At 45.1% G+C, this 18,382-nt stretch overlaps 1 protein-coding gene and 1 non-coding gene across 12 annotated transcripts in view; one reads left to right on the forward strand and one right to left on the reverse strand.

Moving 5' to 3' along the window:
• The window catches only part of SNX29 (sorting nexin 29), a 592,115-nt gene that overhangs the window by 303,540 nt on the left and 270,193 nt on the right, over window positions 1-18,382 (forward strand). The gene's annotated exons all lie outside the window — the stretch shown is intronic.
• Window positions 11,942-12,068, reverse strand: LOC112205972 (small nucleolar RNA ACA64). The gene has a single exon (XR_002940103.1). It is a non-coding gene; the product is annotated as a small nucleolar RNA ACA64 (small nucleolar RNA).

The raw sequence follows: 18,382 nt of genomic DNA on the forward strand, positions 1-18,382 counted from the left end.
TCCCAGCTCTTGCTTGCTGGCACCGTTTTCTAGCTGTTTGCCCCACTTGTGTATCTTCTGCTTCAATATTGCCAGTCCATCCTCTGCAAACAGAACTTTACTCCCTTCCATATGGCAGGGCTCAGCTAGCTGATGATTGATTTTTAAAATTATAAGACACTTATCGTTTACTGTCTGAGTGTGGTTAGTCCCTGAATTTTTCTTGTGGGTAAAATAAATGGTGTATTAGCAACATTTGTTCTCATTATAATGGCAGAGTCGCTATTAATGGAAAAGTAAGCTTGAACATCAAGCTGGTAAAAAATACACTCATAATCACACGCTGTAGATAACTGTGAATGTGATCATCATTTTAATAAAGTGTAAAAATTCCGGAAGCAGCCAGGACCTTGGGAGCAGTTACACCACCAGTGCCTGCCTCATAAATTGGCACCAGTGGGTTCCAACACTTCTCATGCGTGTCCAGGAGTCATTTTTGTATAAGAGCAGCATGGGCTTTTCAATAAAATACTGGATTTTTTATAAGGACTCAGGATAAAAAACTCTGAGCTGAGATCTACATTAAACTGATACTCAAAATGAAAGGTATGATGTTAGGTTTATTTATTTATTTATTTTTAATTTTTCTGATGGAGTCTCACTTTGTTGCCCAGGCTGGAGTGCAGTGGTACGATCTCAGCTCACTACAACCTCCGCCTCCTGGGTTCAAGTGATTCTCCTGCTTCCCCCTCCACAGTAGAATGCTCTACCATGCTCAGCTAATTTTTGTATTTTTAGTAGAGACAGGGTTTCACCGTATTGGCCAGGCTAGTCTCAAACTCCTGACCTCAAGTGATCCTCCCACCTCGGCCTCCCAAAGTGCTGGGATTACAGGTGTGAGCCACTATGCCTGTCCTGTTTGTTTTTTTTTTAATCACATGAAGCTGAGTGGATTGAGACCAGGCTCTTACCTCATATAGTTTGATTACCAAGCAAAATGGAGTGTTTAAGTGCCTCCTATATATCAGTGAAAAAGGGTAAGAAGTTATAGTTTCTAGCAGGATAGGTGTAATTCCCACTGAAGTGTGAATGACTAACAGGGCTAAACCTCCAAGGATTTTTTTTTTTTTTTTTGAGATGGAGCTTTGCTGTATTGCCCAGGCTGGAGTGCAGTGGTGTGATCTCGGTTCACTGCAAGCTCTGCCTCCCGGGTTCATGCCATTCTTCTGCCTCAGCCTCCCGAGTAGCTCGGACTACAGGCCCCACCACCATGTGTGGTTAATTTTTTTGTATTTTTAGTAGAGATGGGGTTTCACCGTGTAAGCCAGGATGGTCTCGATCTCCTCACCTCATGATCCACCCGCCTTGGCCTCCCAAAGTGCTGGGATTACAGGTGTGAGCCACTGTACCCGGCCCCAAGGTGTCCTTAAAATTTTTTTATTATGTAAAAGTTGAAACATATACAGAAATAAAAGTGTAATGAGCCTCTATGTACCCATCACCTGGCTGTAGCTGTTAGTACCTCTTGGCCAGTCTTGCTTCATCTGTATCCCGTCCCACCCATCAAACCTCAGCCTCTCATGGTATTTTGAAGAAAATCCCAGGTTCCATATTATTACATTCCTGAGTATTTCAGAATCTATCTTTAAAAGATAAGAGGTCTTTTAAAAACCCCACATTACTGCAATACCATAGTCGTACTTTAAAAAGCCTGTTAAAGGAGGCTCGTGCTAGTCCCATTGATTCTTGGGTTGGAGTATCAGGGAGAGGAGCTTCTTTAAGAAGGTCTTTTAGGGGGCCCCTGGCTCACTCTTTCTCCTTCCCAGCTTCCCGAACAAGGAACTGGAGCATCTCATTTATGCAAGATGGCTAAGCTCGGAGCTTTTCTGTCTTTTGGATGTGCCCTTTGCTTGGCTCTCTGCCTTGACTTCAGTTAACAACACACATAGTCATGTCAGCAGCACACTACACAGGCCCTGGGAAAGTGAGGGATTTGGAGATGAGGAGGTGTGACCACAGCCTGCAGGCTCCACCAGCGTATGGGTTTCCAGCCTCCAGCATGGTCTCCTTTACAAACGGACTCCTTCCCTAAGGAAGGTCTCCGAAGGAAGAGGAGGCAGGCTGTATCTCACAGGTGTCTCTCTGTTTTTTTTTAATTTTTTTTTTTTTACTGGTAAAAAGTAGGCAAAAGAGCATAAAGAACTTCCATATACTCATCACCCTACTTCAATAGTTATCAACTCTTGTCTAGTCTTGTTTCATCCACTTACCCTCCTGTTTCCCCAGCATCAAGTAGTGTTTGGAAGGAAATCCAAAGCACAACGTTGATTTCACCCGTAAGTAGTTAGGAATATATTGGTAGTAAACTACAAGGACTGTCTTTTTAAAACAGAAAAAACTCTGTAGTATCATTATCACACCCTAAAGTTAGCAGTAATTCCTTAGTATTGTCAAATATCTGGTGAGTGTTCAAATTTGTAGTTTAAACAGGTGTTTGAATCAGGATCCCAGTAAGGTCCCCACCTCGTGATTGGTGATGGATCTCTTCAGTGTCTTTTAATCCATATGTTCTGTCACCTGTGTCTCCCTGCCTCTCCCTTTCTTCCTTTCGTGTCATTTATTAGTTGAAGAACCTGGGTTGTTGATCCTAGAGAATTTCTCCCACCAGTGTTTTTTGAGGGTGTATTACATGTGTGGTACTTGGTGACCTGTTAGGTTTTTCATGACATTTTATGAAAAGCAGCTATAGATATTGATGTCACAGCCTGGGCAATGTAGTGAGACCCTGTAATTAAAAAAAAATTTTTTTTAACTAGCTGGGTACATCAGCATGCCTGTGGTCCCAGCCACTCAGGAGGTTGAGGTGGGAAGATTGCTTGAGTCCAGAAGGTCAAGGCTGCAGTGAGCTATTGAAGTAGGAGGTGGGACTTGACTCCAGAGGCGGGACTCAGACACTGGACCAAACTGACTACTAGCTAAAACAGGACTGGGTGGAAGCAGCTTTCCATCAGACATGCCCGTGGGTGCCATGTCAGTTTACCATTATCATGGCAACATCCAGGAGTTACGGCCCCTTTCCATGGCAATGACCCAATGACTCAAAAGTTAATACTTCCTCTCTAGAAATTTCTGCATAAACGACCCCTTAATCTACACATAAGTAAAAGTACGTACAAATGTGACTGCAAAACTGCCCTGAGCTGCCACCCTCTGTTGGCGGGGTCACCCTGCTCTGCAGCAGCAGTCCCGGAGCTGTAACTCCACTGGAGCTGTGACACCGCCACTTCAATAAAGCTGTTTTCTTCTACCTCCAGCTTGCCCTTAAATTCTTTCCTGGACAAAGCCAAGAACCCTTGCAGGCTAAGCCCTTCTTTGGGGGCTTATCTGTCCTGCATCACTATGATGGCACCACTGCATTCCAGCCTAGGTGACAGAGCGAGACATCTGAAAAAAAAAAAAAAAGATAATGAAGGTAATAGCAGTTAGTGCAAATTGAGGGGCTATTCTATTTTTAGGCACTGTGTTAATTGCATTACATGGACTGTTTGATTCATTGTTCTCTGCATACCTACAGATGATGAAGCCGAGGCTTGGAAGGGTTAAGTCACCTGCCCGAGGTCATGGGGCTAGCATAGGTAGAAGCAAGATTTGACCCCCTGACTGACCCCAGAGTTGGTACTCTTCCCGTCGCCCTCTGTGGCCTTCTCTGTATCTGACTAGAAACAGGAATCAGGCCTGCCTTGCCTACTAGCTCTAACTTTTAGTTCTAAGTGGAGCCCGGAAAATGAATGCAGTGACAAACATGCTGGCTATTAGCTTGTCAAGAACTAGAACGATGGAAGAGATAAGGAGGGAGAATGGAAACAGATTCTAGCTGGCGACACGGTTTCTGATGTGAGCACTTACTGGGTAAACAGCCGTGTGTGCTGCCTTGGATGGCAGGCCCCTTCTGATGCCTCTTGTGCTCACTGGATGTTCCCATCTGTTCCTGTGTGCTGGGGTTATCCGCCCGTGCAGCAGGAGGAGAAGGGTCCACTACTGGCACTGTCTTCTTCTCAAGGGCTCTTCCTTCTTCCCTCGTCTCCCTTGGCCTCTCAGTTACTGTTTGCATTTGCCTGGGGCATGTTCAGGTGCAGGTCACAATTGTGCCTCTGTGCAGGCATGCTTGCGCCCCTAGCCTTCTAGTGTTTATCCTTGCTGATCTTTTGATTTCTCTCGCAGAACCTTGGATACCTCGTTTCCCCTTTCCTGATGAGGTCACCCCCCTCTCCGGTGGTGGCGCTGGGCCCTGATCTTTGCTGTTTCTCCCCCCCATGTGTTCTGTTTCGCTTCCATTTCTGCTGAAGCCTCATTTCCGGTTGTGCCTCTGATCTGGAAGTCTGGAGTACTTGCGAATGAACAGATGAACTTCCTTAGAGAAACACTTGGAAAATGATCCAATACTCCTTTCTGGGCGATAGATAAAAATACTTGTAATTATAGTGGCTGGTTTTCAGCTTTTCAGACCCACACTATTTTGGGCCTGTTTTATATTTGCCTTCCTCTTTGAGGCGGGAAGTGGCTTCAAGAAGCCACTTCTGGGTCCCCAGAAGGAGTCGTATGGCCTTGATGGAAGCGAGTGAAAGAGATGTAGTCCTGTCAAGGTTGGGCTCAGAGTTCAGTATACACCCGGCGAAGGGGCAGGGCTGTCCTGAATGCTGCAGGAGCTCAGCCTGCAGGCAACATAAAGGGCTCGTCACTGGCAGTGTGGAGCTGGAGAAACGGGATACAGGGGGAGTGGAGAACGCTGAGACAGGGAGGAGGGAGGGACTTGTTGCATTTAGTGCATGTAGACGGACAATGACAAACTACTCTGGGCCCAGTCTACTTGGGCCATTTCTTTTTCTGCTTACAACTTACCAGTGGCTCACTTTAGCATTTAGGTTCCTGTAAAAGTAACATGTTCACATGTTAAAGTAAGCCTTTTTGCTATACTCTTGCCTTCCTCTTCAGTCATGCTTCTTACCTTGCTCTGAGCATGTTTTCCTTTCTCAAATGCACGTGTTCTCACTGCAGACCTTCACACAGGCAGGTGTAAGGTCCCACCTGGAACCCTGTTCTTTTTTTATGAACCCTTTCCTGTCCGTTTTCGCTGGCTGACTTCTGATCTTTCAGATCTCATCCTGGAAGCCTTCTCAGATCACCCCACTGCACTCTTGAAGACTGATTCAGTTTGCCCCAGGTGTCCTGCACGTCCTTTGTGTCACCTCTCCTAATCCTCCTAATACGGTGTCGTGAATGTGTCCCATTTACCTGTGTTCATCCTTCATGACCTCTGGTACCTGGTTGATGCTTGTATCATTTAATAATTTTTTTGGTTGCAGAATAAAAAAACTTGGCTCAAGCTGTCTGTGACAAAGACTGTGTGATTTATCAAGGTCTGTCTCATTTTTCTTTTTGTAGACACATAGGACAGATGCATTTCCTAGTCTCCTTTATGGGTAGCTTGGGACTGTGTGACTAGTTTTGGCCAGTGGGTTGAAAGTAGAGGTAATGAGTGTTATGCTAGACTGAGGCATAGGAGAGTGGGGATGAGTTTTCTTGGTTCTTGCTCCCCTGCCATGGTGATTCTGGAAGCTTTGTGTTCCATGATGCATAGCTAGAAAATGATACTGACCTGGATCCCTGAGTCACTGCTTGGAGGAGAGTTTCTCTGTTGTGTTGCTGGATCCACTATAGACTTTTTAAGAGCAAGAATTGAATGGTATCTATTCAGCTTGTTATTACCACTGAGTCGAGCCTGTCGTGGTAATCTCGAGGAAGGTAATCCTTTGGCCTAAGGAAAAGTCTGGCTTTAGCTGTGGCAAATGCTTGATACTTGAGCTGTGTTACGAGGCTCCTGTTTCTCTCTCTTTAGTGCTTTCCTCTTCCCTTTCTGGGTTGACATCATTTTTGGTAGGTGTTATTAGTCCATTGTGACAGGGTGCTGATAAAGACATACCCAAGACCGGGAAGAAAAAGAGGCTTAATGGACTCACAGTTCCACATGGCTGGGGAGACCTCACAATCATGGCAGAAGGCAAGGAGGAGCAAGTCATGTCTAACATGGATGGTGGCAGCAAAGAGAAAGAGCTTGTGCAGCCCCTTATACAACTGTCAGATCTCGTGAGACTTGCTCACTGTCACGAGAACAGCACGGGAAAGACCTGCCCCCATCATTCAGTTACCTCCCACTGGGTCTCTCCCACGACACGTGGGAATTGTGGGAGCTACAATTCAAGGTGAGATTTGGGTGGGGACACAGGCAAACCATATCAGTAGGTTTTCCTCCTCAGGGTCACAGATGGCTGTGATCACCCCTGGGCACATAGTTTTTCTTCCAGGTTCACATTCATAGGAAAAAGCAAGAGTCTCTCCATTCTTGTCAAAAACCTTATGTTTACTCTGTAGAGTTAAGTTAGGTTTCATTCTCTCTTTTCAGCTGATCACAGGATCTGGCTTGTGCTAAGACAGGGAAGGGCTCCATTGAGACATGGAGAAGGGAGATTGGGGAGAGGGATGGATCCCCAGATGAAAACTGGGACTGTTGCTAGGGGAAGCGGATGCCATGGTGGCAGAAAACCAAGGTTCACTTCAGTGCTCAGTGCATGAATGAATGGATGAGTGAGTGAAGAGTGAGTGAGAGCCAGATGAGTGGATATATTGAAGAATCAGCCCTCTCCCTTGCCTTCGGGGGCTCACAGCCTACTAGTAGAGTTAGCGTCATAAAAGAGTAATTTTTAGCAGCAAGCAATCAGTGAATCAAAAGAAGAGGGAAATTGGCGCTGTCAGATCTGCTGGTGGAGGGGTTGTGGTTTGGGGTGTATTAGACAAGATAGTGCAGAAATGTTCATTTCGAAGCTGGGCTTTGCAGGTAGAATAGGACCTTGCCAGTGAGACAGGGTGGGGAAGGGCAGTCCAGATGGCAGGAACAGCAGGTGCGAAGGTTTGGCCACCTGGGCGTGTCAGGTGGCAACTGACTGATAGACCGTAGAGTGAGACAGAGGCAAGACGCCTCCATAGTTCCTTTTTTAGCACTGTTTGTCATTCCTACTAGAGAGAGTCTTTTAGGTTTCAGATGCTACAATTAATGTTTCTTTTTCTGAAAGTGGTAGGATTGGAAAGTTCTCCCTTTTCCTCGTTTTTTCTGTGTCTTGATTCTCCCTAACACAGGTGCATGTGGAGAGCTGCACCTTCCTCCCGTGGCCGCTCTTGGCCTTTGGATAGGAATTTCCTCCTAAGTCCCCAGCCAGTCATTTCAGACCCATTGAGGAAGATAGAGTTTTGTCAGGTCAGTGGTGCTGAGAGGCTTCTGTTTCTTAAAGGTGCTCTTCTGGTTGATTGTAAGGGGCACTACCAGAAGACTTTCAGCTTGAATGGCTTGTAGCAGTTTGGCTTGGAAGACATCTTGTAAAAAGCGTTGACTCCAGGTGCCCCGCCATTTTAGAAACATCCCCCGATAAGTAATAGTGAGACTTAGGACTTTGCTTCTAATAGTGTGATATTCTTGTTTGTTTTATTTGAAGGATCTAAAACCTTCTGTTGCCTCCCTGTTCTCTTCCTCTGTGAGGCTGATACAAGGCACGGTGGCTCTAGTGTTAGTTAAGCTTGTAAGGATCAGAGATTTTACTAACCTCGTTTAAGTTCTTACGGAAGAATTTTTGCTAACGTCCAGCTGAGGAACTTTCTTATGTAGAATAAATCAAAATCTTCACCAGAGTAGTTCACTCTTATTAATGAATGAATAATGAATAGACAAATTATTTAAATCTAAATTAATATAATTGACACCATTTAATAAGCATGTACTATGTGTCAAACACTGGGCAGGGGCATCATATACATCTTTTTATTACTATACATATATTTTCAAAGAGATGCGGTCTTGCTATGTTGGCCAGGCCAGTCTTGAACTCCTGGCCTCAAGTGATCCTCCCACCTTGGCCTCCGAAAGTGCTGGGGTTATACGTGTGAGTCACCACGCCTGACCCCATCATATGCATCGTGTCATTTAATCTTCACGACAACCCTGCAAGGTAGGCGGTGGTGGATGCTGAGGCTCAGAAAGGTTGAGTAGAATATCCCGAGGTGCATAGTCAGCAAGTGGCAGAGCTGACGTTTGGACCCAGTTCTGATAACAGCAGTGACTGTGATCCTGCTTTCCTGCTGTTCAGACAGTGTGTTCGTTTCCGAAGATTAGCCAGCCTGTGGTAGAGGTTAAGCTCATCGTTTCTGTTTCCTGACACATTTTATGACTGTCTTCTGGTGGAAGATGTTTCTAAAGTCTGAAAGAGACTTGAAATTGGACTTGGAATGACTTTGAGGTTTTGTAGCTTCTCCTGATTGATTACAGTGCAAATTAACTAAATGAATTATTTAGCTCAACTAATAGCGTGCTTTCATCCAATAGCTTGGTAAAAAGAACATATTGAACATTTTTTATTTAATCCACTTTGGGGGAATATTTGAACAGATTAAAAAAATAAAGTACAAAGAATCTTTTTTATCAATTAATTTTGAGCCATTCTGTTCTTGTGGAAAGCTGCAGATATCTTTCTCAATGATTGTTAAAATCCTTATCAGGCTGGCAAGCTTGCATTCATTCAGTGCTTACACGGTGCCAGGCATATTCCTAAGCACTTTATTTATCTCATGTGATCCTTATAGCTACTCTGTGTGGCGGTATTACTCTCATCCTCGCTATACAGAGGAGGAAACTGAGGTGTGGTGTGCTTACTGATGGTCAGGGTCATGTAGGTGCTCAGATTCCAGACCTGAAGCTCACAGCCACTCTCCGGGGAGGAGAACTTTGAATCCAAACACCAGGAGATGACGGTCAGTCCCCACTGCTGGTCAGAATGTGAGAATCGAAATCCTAGCTCTAGGCGCATGCCTGGGCCCCGTCACCTGACCTCTGTGAGCCTCAGATGTCTGCGTCTATGGCCTGGGAATCATCATTTCCAATGTGTAGCATTTATAGATCAAGTAGGGAGTTGTATGCATGGCTCCTGTCACCCCTCATCTCTTGGGTGAGGTGCCTGCTGTGATGGGGATCCTTCTTGTCTCATTTGCCTGTTTTGGGGACAGACAATGTCACTTTCAGTGGAACAGCCCTCAGCCCTGTCATGCACAGGGTCACTGGACATCTTCTCTCATTCCTCCCTCCGATGGGCTGAGAATGGCCCGGCATGCTTACTCAGGGAGAATGAGTCTTCTTGGTTTCTAAAGACTCACCCTGTCTACTCCCAGGCCTGGGAAGTCCATAGTCACCCGCCTCCCTCTGCTGTCTGTCTGTAGCATTCTGGGTGGCTGTGGGCTCATGCTGCTGCCATCACGGTTCCCTGTTAGCTGGTCCCGCCTCCCTTCCCTTTGCCTATGCTCAGCGGGGAGCACAGTTCCTCTCTGGGTAGGTTTAGGTCCTTTCGGTAACAGCTCAGACCTGCCTATGTCCCCAGGCTGGCTCCTTGCCTCCCTACTGGCTGTCTGTCGCTTGGCTGAGAACTAGAGCTGCCCTGGACCTCTCTGGGCCTTTGTGTTCAGGCCTAACACAGCTGGAGCTCCCGGGAAGAGATGACTGTCCCTTCCTGTATTAGCCTGTTTTCACGCTGCTGATAAAGACATATCTGAGACTGGGTAATTTATTTAAAAAAAAAAAGGCTTAATGGAGTCACAGTTTTACGTGGCTGGGGAGGCCTCACAATCATGGCAGAAGGTGAAAGACACGTCTTACATGGCGTCAGGCAAAGAGAATGAGAACCAAGTGAAAGGGATTTCTCCCTATAAAACCAACAGATCTCGTGAGACTTATTCTCTACCACAAGAACAGTATGGGGGAAACTGCCCCAGTGATTCAATTATGCCCCCACTGGTTCTTCCCACAACACATGGGAATTATGGGAGCTACAAGTCAAGATGAGATTTGGGCCGGGGCACACCTAAACCATATCCCTTCCCATGTCCTTGCTTCTCCACTTCTACTCGTCCCAGGGTTGACTTTCCTAGGATGACAGGCAGTGGGGTCACCGGTTCCCTTTAAGGATACGCACACCCCACCATGGGGCAGTGAAGCCAGCCTCCCAGGAGAAGTTGCCAGAATCCCTGAACATTCCTTCTCTTCCTACGAACCCAAGGACTTTTTCTTGCCAAGTCGCCCACCACTTTCTTAGTTTTGTTTTTGAGAAAACAACTCTCACAACTTCCTTTGTGGCTAATTTTTTCCCATCAGTATCCTGCTTTTTCTGCAGCTTCCGTTGACGAAGGTACATTTTACCTCTGGAACCGGTGGAGCAGAGAGCTGAATATACCCTGTTTCCTCGGGCTTCCTTGGAGTGACTCACAGGTTCCATTTTCAGTACCGAAAACTCAGCTTTGCCAGGGCAAGCTCTCAGCAACTCTTTTACAGTGACAAGTACTTTAGAAAAGTTTCAATTCACTTATTTCTCTGGGTCACACAGGCAACTCTCTGCCCTGCTTTGAGCAAAGACTATTTCTTTAGCAAAGGATATTGAAATTGGGTTCTTTTTTTTTTCCTCACTCCCTTCAAGTAGATTTTTTTTTTAATCCATTTTTAAGGTAGAGAAGGGAGATGAGTCTTATAAAAACTTGAAAACTGTCTTTTGACAAAGACCAACTTCTGCGCCCAGCGCTTTCATCTCCAGGTGCCTGAGATTAACGTTTCCAAAAATGAGTCTTTTAAACAGCTCTTCTTCTCAAAATGAAATACGTTCTGTGGTAACAACCCAGTTCCTACTATGTAATATGTAGAAATCATTTTCCCTTTGTGAAGAAAACTAGATTTAAATGCTAACATATTATCTTTTTGTCCTCCTGAAAAATTTTTCTTCCTTCGGTGGTAAAAAGCTTTTAAAGTTAATGGAAAATTCTCCCCTTCCTGTGCTCTGGCTCGGGAGGAGAGGGAGATAAGAGATCTCAGTTTCTCTGTAAATATCATAATGACCGCCTTCCTGGTGTTAGAGGTTTGAACTGCTGTGATGGCATATATTTTAAAGCAAAGTGGTGGTCAATTTTGATGAAAAGTGATAAAATCGAGTGGATAAAATTGGCTTTCAGCAATTAGAATGCTCTCCACCTGTAAGTTTGTGCCCATGGCCCTTATATATGGGGAGAAGAAAGAAATTTCCTACAATTTTTTTTGACACATCAGAATTATAACAATTTGTTTTTGGTGTAGCACTTCACATGTCTTGATCATTACTAGGCCAGCAGACTTTTTTATATAAAGGGATGAATGGTAAAATCTTTTGGTGTTGTGGGCCATGTGGTCCCCTGCCATTGGAGCACTGAAACAGCCCAAGACAATTTGTAAACATGGTTGTGTGCCAATAAAACTTTATTTACCAAAACAGGCAGGGGGCCAGCAGGTCACATTGTGCCAATCCCTAATGCAGGTACTTCTCCTACTTAGTGATGGTGGTGATGCTGACAGGGATGGTTATACCATTAGTATCAGCTGCTGTTTTGAGTGCCAGTCGTGGGCCAGGCAGTAGATATATTTACTGCTCATAAACACTTTAATGAAGGGTAAACATGGTTATCGCCACTTAACAAAGGACTAAAGCGAGGCCCACCTAGGTCAGGTGACTTGCTCTATGCCAGGGTTCTCAACCCCAACACTATTGACATTTTGGACCACATAATCCTTTGTCATGGGGGCCGTCCTGTGTGTAGTAGGATGTTTCACGGCATGCCTGGCTGCTGCCCGCTAGATGCTGGTGGCACCCCCTTCCCCACAACTGTGATAATCACAAATGTCTCCAGACATGGCCACATGTCTCTGGGATCAAAATCCCTGCTGGTTGAGAACCACTCCTCTAGGATATACCACTTTTTTCCCCCCGCTGCAGAAAGAAGACAGGGTTAGGGGTCGGAGGCTGGAGACAAGGGCAGACCACACCAGCAGCTGCACTGGGGCGGAGGCCACGGCACCTGTTGGGGTCTGGGTTTCACCACCACACACGGGGCAGTGTGCGGTGAGCTGAGGCCCTGGAGGCTCTGGGCATTGAATCTCACCTGCAGCCATGGCCAAAGCCTGGGGGTGATTTTCAAGTAATGCCAGTAGGATGTACCACTTCTTAATGTCAAAATCTGGGCTGGAAAAATGGTCTTTATGATTTTGTTTTTTTGTTTATTGGTTTGTTTTGTGTTGTTCTACACAGAAATAATGACTGCCCCCAAGCCAAAGCTCTTTTCCTTGGTGTGTGTGTTCACTTCTCTCCTCCTCCGCATCCCTGGCTTCCTTCCCTTCTCCTGGCCTCTCCTACTTGAAATTTGCTAAGAGAGATCTGAGGTGTCCTCAGCACCCCCTGTTGTGTTATAAAGATCACAGAGTTAAAAAATGATAACCGTGGGTGGTGATGGATGTGTTAATTTAATTGCATTCGTCATAACACAGTGTACACATACTTCAGATCATTTCTCTGTACATCTCCAATATATTCCATTTTTATTTGTCATTCGTACCTCAGTAAAGCTGGGGGAAACGTGAGCTGCGGAATATCGTTGCCTGGCTTCCACGTCTGGCTCCACCTGTGTCTCACTGAACAACTGTCAAAACCTTCCCAGCTTTGCTGAACCTCACTTTTCCCCTCCAGGAAGTGGAACAATAATAGCACTTATGGGCCAGGCGCTGTGGCTCATACCTGTAATCTCAGCACTTTAGGAGGCCCAGGTGGGCAGATCACTTGAGGCCAAGAGTTCAAGAACAGCCTGGCCAACATGGCAAAAGCCTGTCTCTACTAAAAATACAAAAAATAGCTTGGCATGGTGGTGTGCGTCTGCGATCCCAGCTACTTGGGAGGCTGAGGCAGGAGAATTGCTTGAACCCAGGAATTGGAGGTTGCAGTGAGCTGTGATTGTGCCACTGCACTCCAGCCTGGGCAACAGAGCGAGACTCTGTTTCAGAAAGAAAAGAAATAATAATAGCACTTCAGTCATGGCATAATTGATGTGGAATGATCAATTCAATGCTCAGTGAATAACTGAGCAATGCAATTCATAATGCAATGAATAACTGGTATGATGATGATGACAGTGACAAAAATGATAACACAGATAATTTCCTTAGACTCCTCATCCCCTGGATGGTTTTCTGCAGGGCTGATGTTTATCACCTTCTTCAAGGTTTCATACTTTGCAGAATCTTGAACAAGCCTGTGCAGATTATACCTTTCCTTGCCATGAACAAGTCTATGATCATGAGAAAGTTATTAACCTCTCTGAGCCTCAGTTTTCTCATCTGTAAAATGGGAATGGTAATAGTTCCTACCTCCTAGTGTTACTGTGAAGAATAAGTTAACATGTGTCTAACATTTAGAAGAATGTCTGGCCCTTAAATATATATGCATGTTGTGTGTTTTTAGATTTTCCTGCCAATGAGAGACAGAAAATACTCTCTTACTTTCCTCTCTAGAATAGGCCAGGCATCCTCTGCTGCCTCCCATGGCTGGGAGGACCCTTGCTGTCTCTCACCGGCCAAGGAAGGTTAGATGTGGGTGTCCCCAGGGGCCCAGGGGTGACGATGTGGGTATAGTGACAACAGTTACAGTTGCTTTCACGTGTGGCGTGATTCCTGTGTGCCTGATGGCATTACCAGTTGTTACCTACATTAACCTTATCATAATGCAATGAGGAAGCCAGAGGAACCAAGGCTTTGATTCTTTTATTTATCCATTTTCATAATAATGAGTTGGTTCCTTTCCCTCCTCCAGAGAGGACCAATGAGTCTTTAAAAAAAAAAAAAATTGGGCCGGGCACGGTGGCTCATGCCTGTAATCCCAGCCCTTTGGGAGGTCAAGGTGGGTGAATCACTTGAGGTCAGGAGTTCGAGACCAGCCTGGCCAACATGGCGAGACCCTATCTCTACTAAAAATAGAAAAGTTAGTTGGGTATGGTGGCACATGCTTGTAATCTCAGCTACTGAGGAGGCTGAGGCAGGAGAATCGCTGGCACCCAGGAGACGGAGGTTGCAGTGAGCTGAGATCATGCTACTGTACTCCAGCCTGGGTGACACAGTGAGACTCCGTCTCAAAAAAAAAAAAAATTACAAATTTATGTATTTAAGCCTATTTGATGTTTTCCAGTTCATCACAGTAATTTTTCTTTGTGATATTCAAGTTGTCCTATCTTCAGCCCATGGACGGTGTTTAGTTTGATTCCTGAGTCCTCAAGAGTAGTTTTTGCCATTACACTGGACATCAAAGCAAGGAAGCTGAGGTGTTCTAGGCCCTTCTTGTACTTCATGCCCCAGACCTGGAAACACCTGTTCCTCCAGGGGGCCCTGGCTCTGTGACTGGGAAAAGGTATTTATACAGCATAATCTAGGTAGTGGGGAGTGCTCGTTGCTACTGGGTTGGCTATTGTTTCTAGGCCTTTTCAGTGTTCAGAGCTAGAAAATCTTTCCCTTTCTTCTTCCCCACCTGCCTCTTCCCTCCCTTTCCCCCACCCCATCCCTTCTTTTTTAGTAGACTATATATTATGATCCATAGATACTTCTAATTCAAATTTCGAATTATGTTTTTTTTTTTTTTTACTTAACTACCTTGATTTAATATTTGTATCTTTTTTCTTACACTAGAAATCTCTGAATGGCATAAATAAAATTTCTTTTTTTTTTCTTTGAGATCGAGTCTTGCTCTGTCACGCAGGCTGGAGTGCAGTCGCGCAATCTTGGCTCACTGCAACCTCCACCTCCCTGGGTCAAGCGATTCTCCTGCCTCAGCCTCCTGAGTAGCTGGGACCACAGGTGCCTGCCACCACGCCTGGCTAATTTTTTGTATTTTTAGTAGAGACAGGGCTGCGCCATGTTGGCCAGGCTGGTCTTGAACTCCTGACCTCAGGTGATCTGCCTGCCTCGGCCTCCCAAAGTGCTGAGGTTACATGTGTGAGCCCCTGCAGCTGGCCGGGATAAATACAGTTTCTTATGAGGTTTTGCTAATCTGGTAGCCAAGTAACGTAATCTCCATGTAGTTTTAATTTGCATTTCTCTAATATGAATGAAAAGAACGCTGTTTTGCCTCCTGTCTTCCACCACTTTCTCCAACCAAGGCAGAGTTGATCACATTTTCCTTCCTGTCCCCATAATGCCTTGGAGACAGTGCTCTGATAGCATCGATCATCAGTGATCAGCTTGGTGGTTTCTCCAAGCTGTATATTTTACTCTGTATATTTTACTGTCTTTTTATCTTCCATTGTTTGGCATTGTGTTTTGCCTTAGTGTTTATGAACGACTTAATAGTTTTGACAGTTTTTACTTAGATCTGTTAACCTCAGTCCCTTTTTAATTCCTATGTAACTGCTTTTCCCCAGCAGAGCAGCTAAAAAAAGAATGATGAGAGAGAATAGCAACACAAGAAAAACAAGCTGTTGAGAAAAACCAGATGCATACTTGTAACCCTGACTTCTCTTTGAGTTCCAGGCACACGTTGCTCCAGCGGCCTTCGTGACATCTCCGTGGATTGTCTAAAGTAGGGTTTCTCAAACTCAGCCTTGATGACATTTTGGACTGCGTAGCTCTTTGCTGTGGGAGGCTGTTCCGCATGTTGCAGGGTGTTTAGTGACATTGCCCCACTAGCCTTACCTACTAGATGCTGGTGACATCTCCCTATCCCAGTTGTGGTCACCAAAAATGTCTCTCGACATTCCGTACTCTGCCCTTGGAAGCAAAAATACCCTCCTTTGAGGACCACTGGTTTAAAGGCATCTCACACTGAATAAGGCCAGTGCAGAACTCTGTTCTTCCTCCTGACTTGTGCGGCTGCGGTTTTCTCCATCTTCCTAAATGGCACCACTTTCCATTCAGCTAGCTAATCAAGTTAAACAGCCTGAGTCATCCTTGATTTCTCTCTTTCCCTCACTGTCTACATCTAGTCACTCAATGAGTTACAGTCCCTTCTAAAATATCTCATAAAGCCAACCATTGTTTTCTATCTGTGTTGCTACCACAAATCTAACTTGCCATTTTCTCTTGCCGGGAGTACTACCAGTAGACTCCTTCCCGTACTCTGCAAGCTGATTCCAAATCCACCCACGCTCTGGCGTGTGCCCACATCTCCTGCCTCACCTGTCACCACACTCCTCGTTCTACTCTCCAGCCCCCTCAGCCTGCCCCTAGGAAGGGCCAGGGTCACTCCACCCTCCAGGGTCTTGTGTTTCCTATACTCCCTCTCCCCCAAATCTCCACATGGCTGGCTTCGTGTCCTCCCAGTCTCCATTCAGTGTTACCGCCTCAGTGAGGCCTTCCCTGGCAGTCCAGTCTGATCCAATGATGCCTTCCGTCTGACTAATCCATTGTATTGCCCAGTTTTATTTTCCTGATTGAAATATCAGGATCCCCAGTCTTCTCGTTTACGTCGTTGTTGGCTCTTTATGGCCCATCTCCCCCCTAGAATGTAACTTCCAGGAAGGCAGGGATCAAGGTTACCTTGCTTCCCTTTGAATCCTGGCTCGGAGGATGGACTCTGCATGAGATAGGCACTAAAAGACTGTGACATTAACATTCTGGTGTTTCTCTGAGAGGACTCTAGTTGCAGTTTGCCTCGCCCTATGGACAGAGAAAGAAAGATTTTAATCCTTCTCAGAGTCGAAGCTCTTTTACAGGCATCATCCCGAATACACTTGATAGTCACACTATCACTTTCCTCCTTAGCTAGCATTGCGGCTGCTGGTCCTCATCCCTTGTACCATGTTTAAAGAAGATTGATCCTGAAGGTAAATTTCAGTTATATACAAAAGAAAGATAATTACTTAGAATCCGGTTCTGTCTCAATTCACAATGAAGGAAATGAACCAGTGCCTATGGTCCTTTCTTTATCAGAATCTAGAATGTGTGTGTGACCCAGTGATCTAAGACAGAGATGGGAAAACCTCTTTTGTAAAGGGCCAGAGGGTGGATGTGTTGGTGGGATGGACGTCGTAACTATTCACCTCCGTCAAAGCGGCGTGGAAACAGATGAATATAAGCAAATGGCTGTGGCCACGTTCCGTCAAACTTTATGAAACTGATTTCCAAAAAGTAAAAGTCAGTTTCTACAGTTACAGCAGGCACACTTCTATGTTTTTTGCACTGACGCTGTAATTTTCTGTTTATCATTATTGATTGTGTTATCTACTGTCTTAGTGTGTTCAGGCTATTTTAACAAAATACCATAAACTGAGAAACTTATAAACAACAAAAATGTATTTCTCACAGTTCTGAAGGCCAAGGTCAAGGCAGATGTGGGGTCTGGTGAGGGCCCACTTTGTGGTTCATAGAGGGCATGTTCTTGCCATGTTCTCACATCGTGGAAGGACAAGGGGTCTCTGGGGCCTTTTTTATAAGGGCATAAATCCCATTCGTGAGGGCTCTGCCCTCATGACCTAAGCGCCTCCCAAAGGCCCTGCTCTTCTAATACATTACCTTGGGGGTTAGAATTTCAATGCGCTTTTGAGGGAACACAAACATTCAGACCATAGTTTCTCCTGTTCTGTCACTTTGGAAACTTCCTGCTAGGTAATACCTTTTATAAAACGCCGTGGAGTGACTTGGGGCCACACTGTTAGGGTGAATGCATTTTAAAAGAAATCTCATCAGTGCACATTTTCTAAAAGCACTTCTAGTTTAAGAGGATCAATCTTGGCTCTTGAGGAGCTTCTGGGCTCGTGTTAGTGAGGATAAGCCCAAGCTTGTCACCGTTCAAAAGTTTTAAAGATAATTTTCAAGAAATGATGTTTATAAACACCTGCCCAAAGGTCATGTGATCTGGCTATGTGAGACCCTTTTGTTCTTGAAGTAAGCTAGATAAAAGGCAGAAACAAATGCAGCCCGAACCATTTTACTGCTCAGAGAATCTTCTTTTGCAATTTACCGTGAAGCTGTCCGTCTGTTGCAGGCTGTAGACTGGCAGTCGATAGAGGTATGGAGTTGGTCCACATAGTTGCTTTTGTTTTTTAAAAAAATAATTAGTTTGACCAGTATTAAAACATAGATGAATTTTAGCCCCACCCTAGTGAAACACTTGCCCACGAGCACCAGGAGAAACACAGCCATGTTCGCAGCATCGCTCACGATGGCAAAACATTCCACACAACTTAGATATCCATCGATAAGAGAGTTGATTTTTAAAAAGTGTGTTACAGCATAGAAATCAACACAGCAAGGAAAATGGATGAACCTCAGCTGTGCACATCAGTTTGGATGGATCTAATGAAAATTGTGTGGCTCGAAGAAAGCGAGTTACAGCCAAATACATTCGTAAGAATATGAGAAAAGTGTAGAATGGAACAGGAGGTAGGTTAAGAATTCACACTTGTGGGAAGCTGTACGGAAAGGCAAGGGCATGGTAACCATAAAAATTAGGGTTGTGATCATGGGAGAGGGCCAACATTGGAG

The sequence above is a fragment of the Pan troglodytes genome, chromosome 18, assembly GCF_028858775.2.
Source record: "Pan troglodytes isolate AG18354 chromosome 18, NHGRI_mPanTro3-v2.0_pri, whole genome shotgun sequence".
Taxonomy (NCBI): domain Eukaryota; kingdom Metazoa; phylum Chordata; class Mammalia; order Primates; family Hominidae; genus Pan; species Pan troglodytes.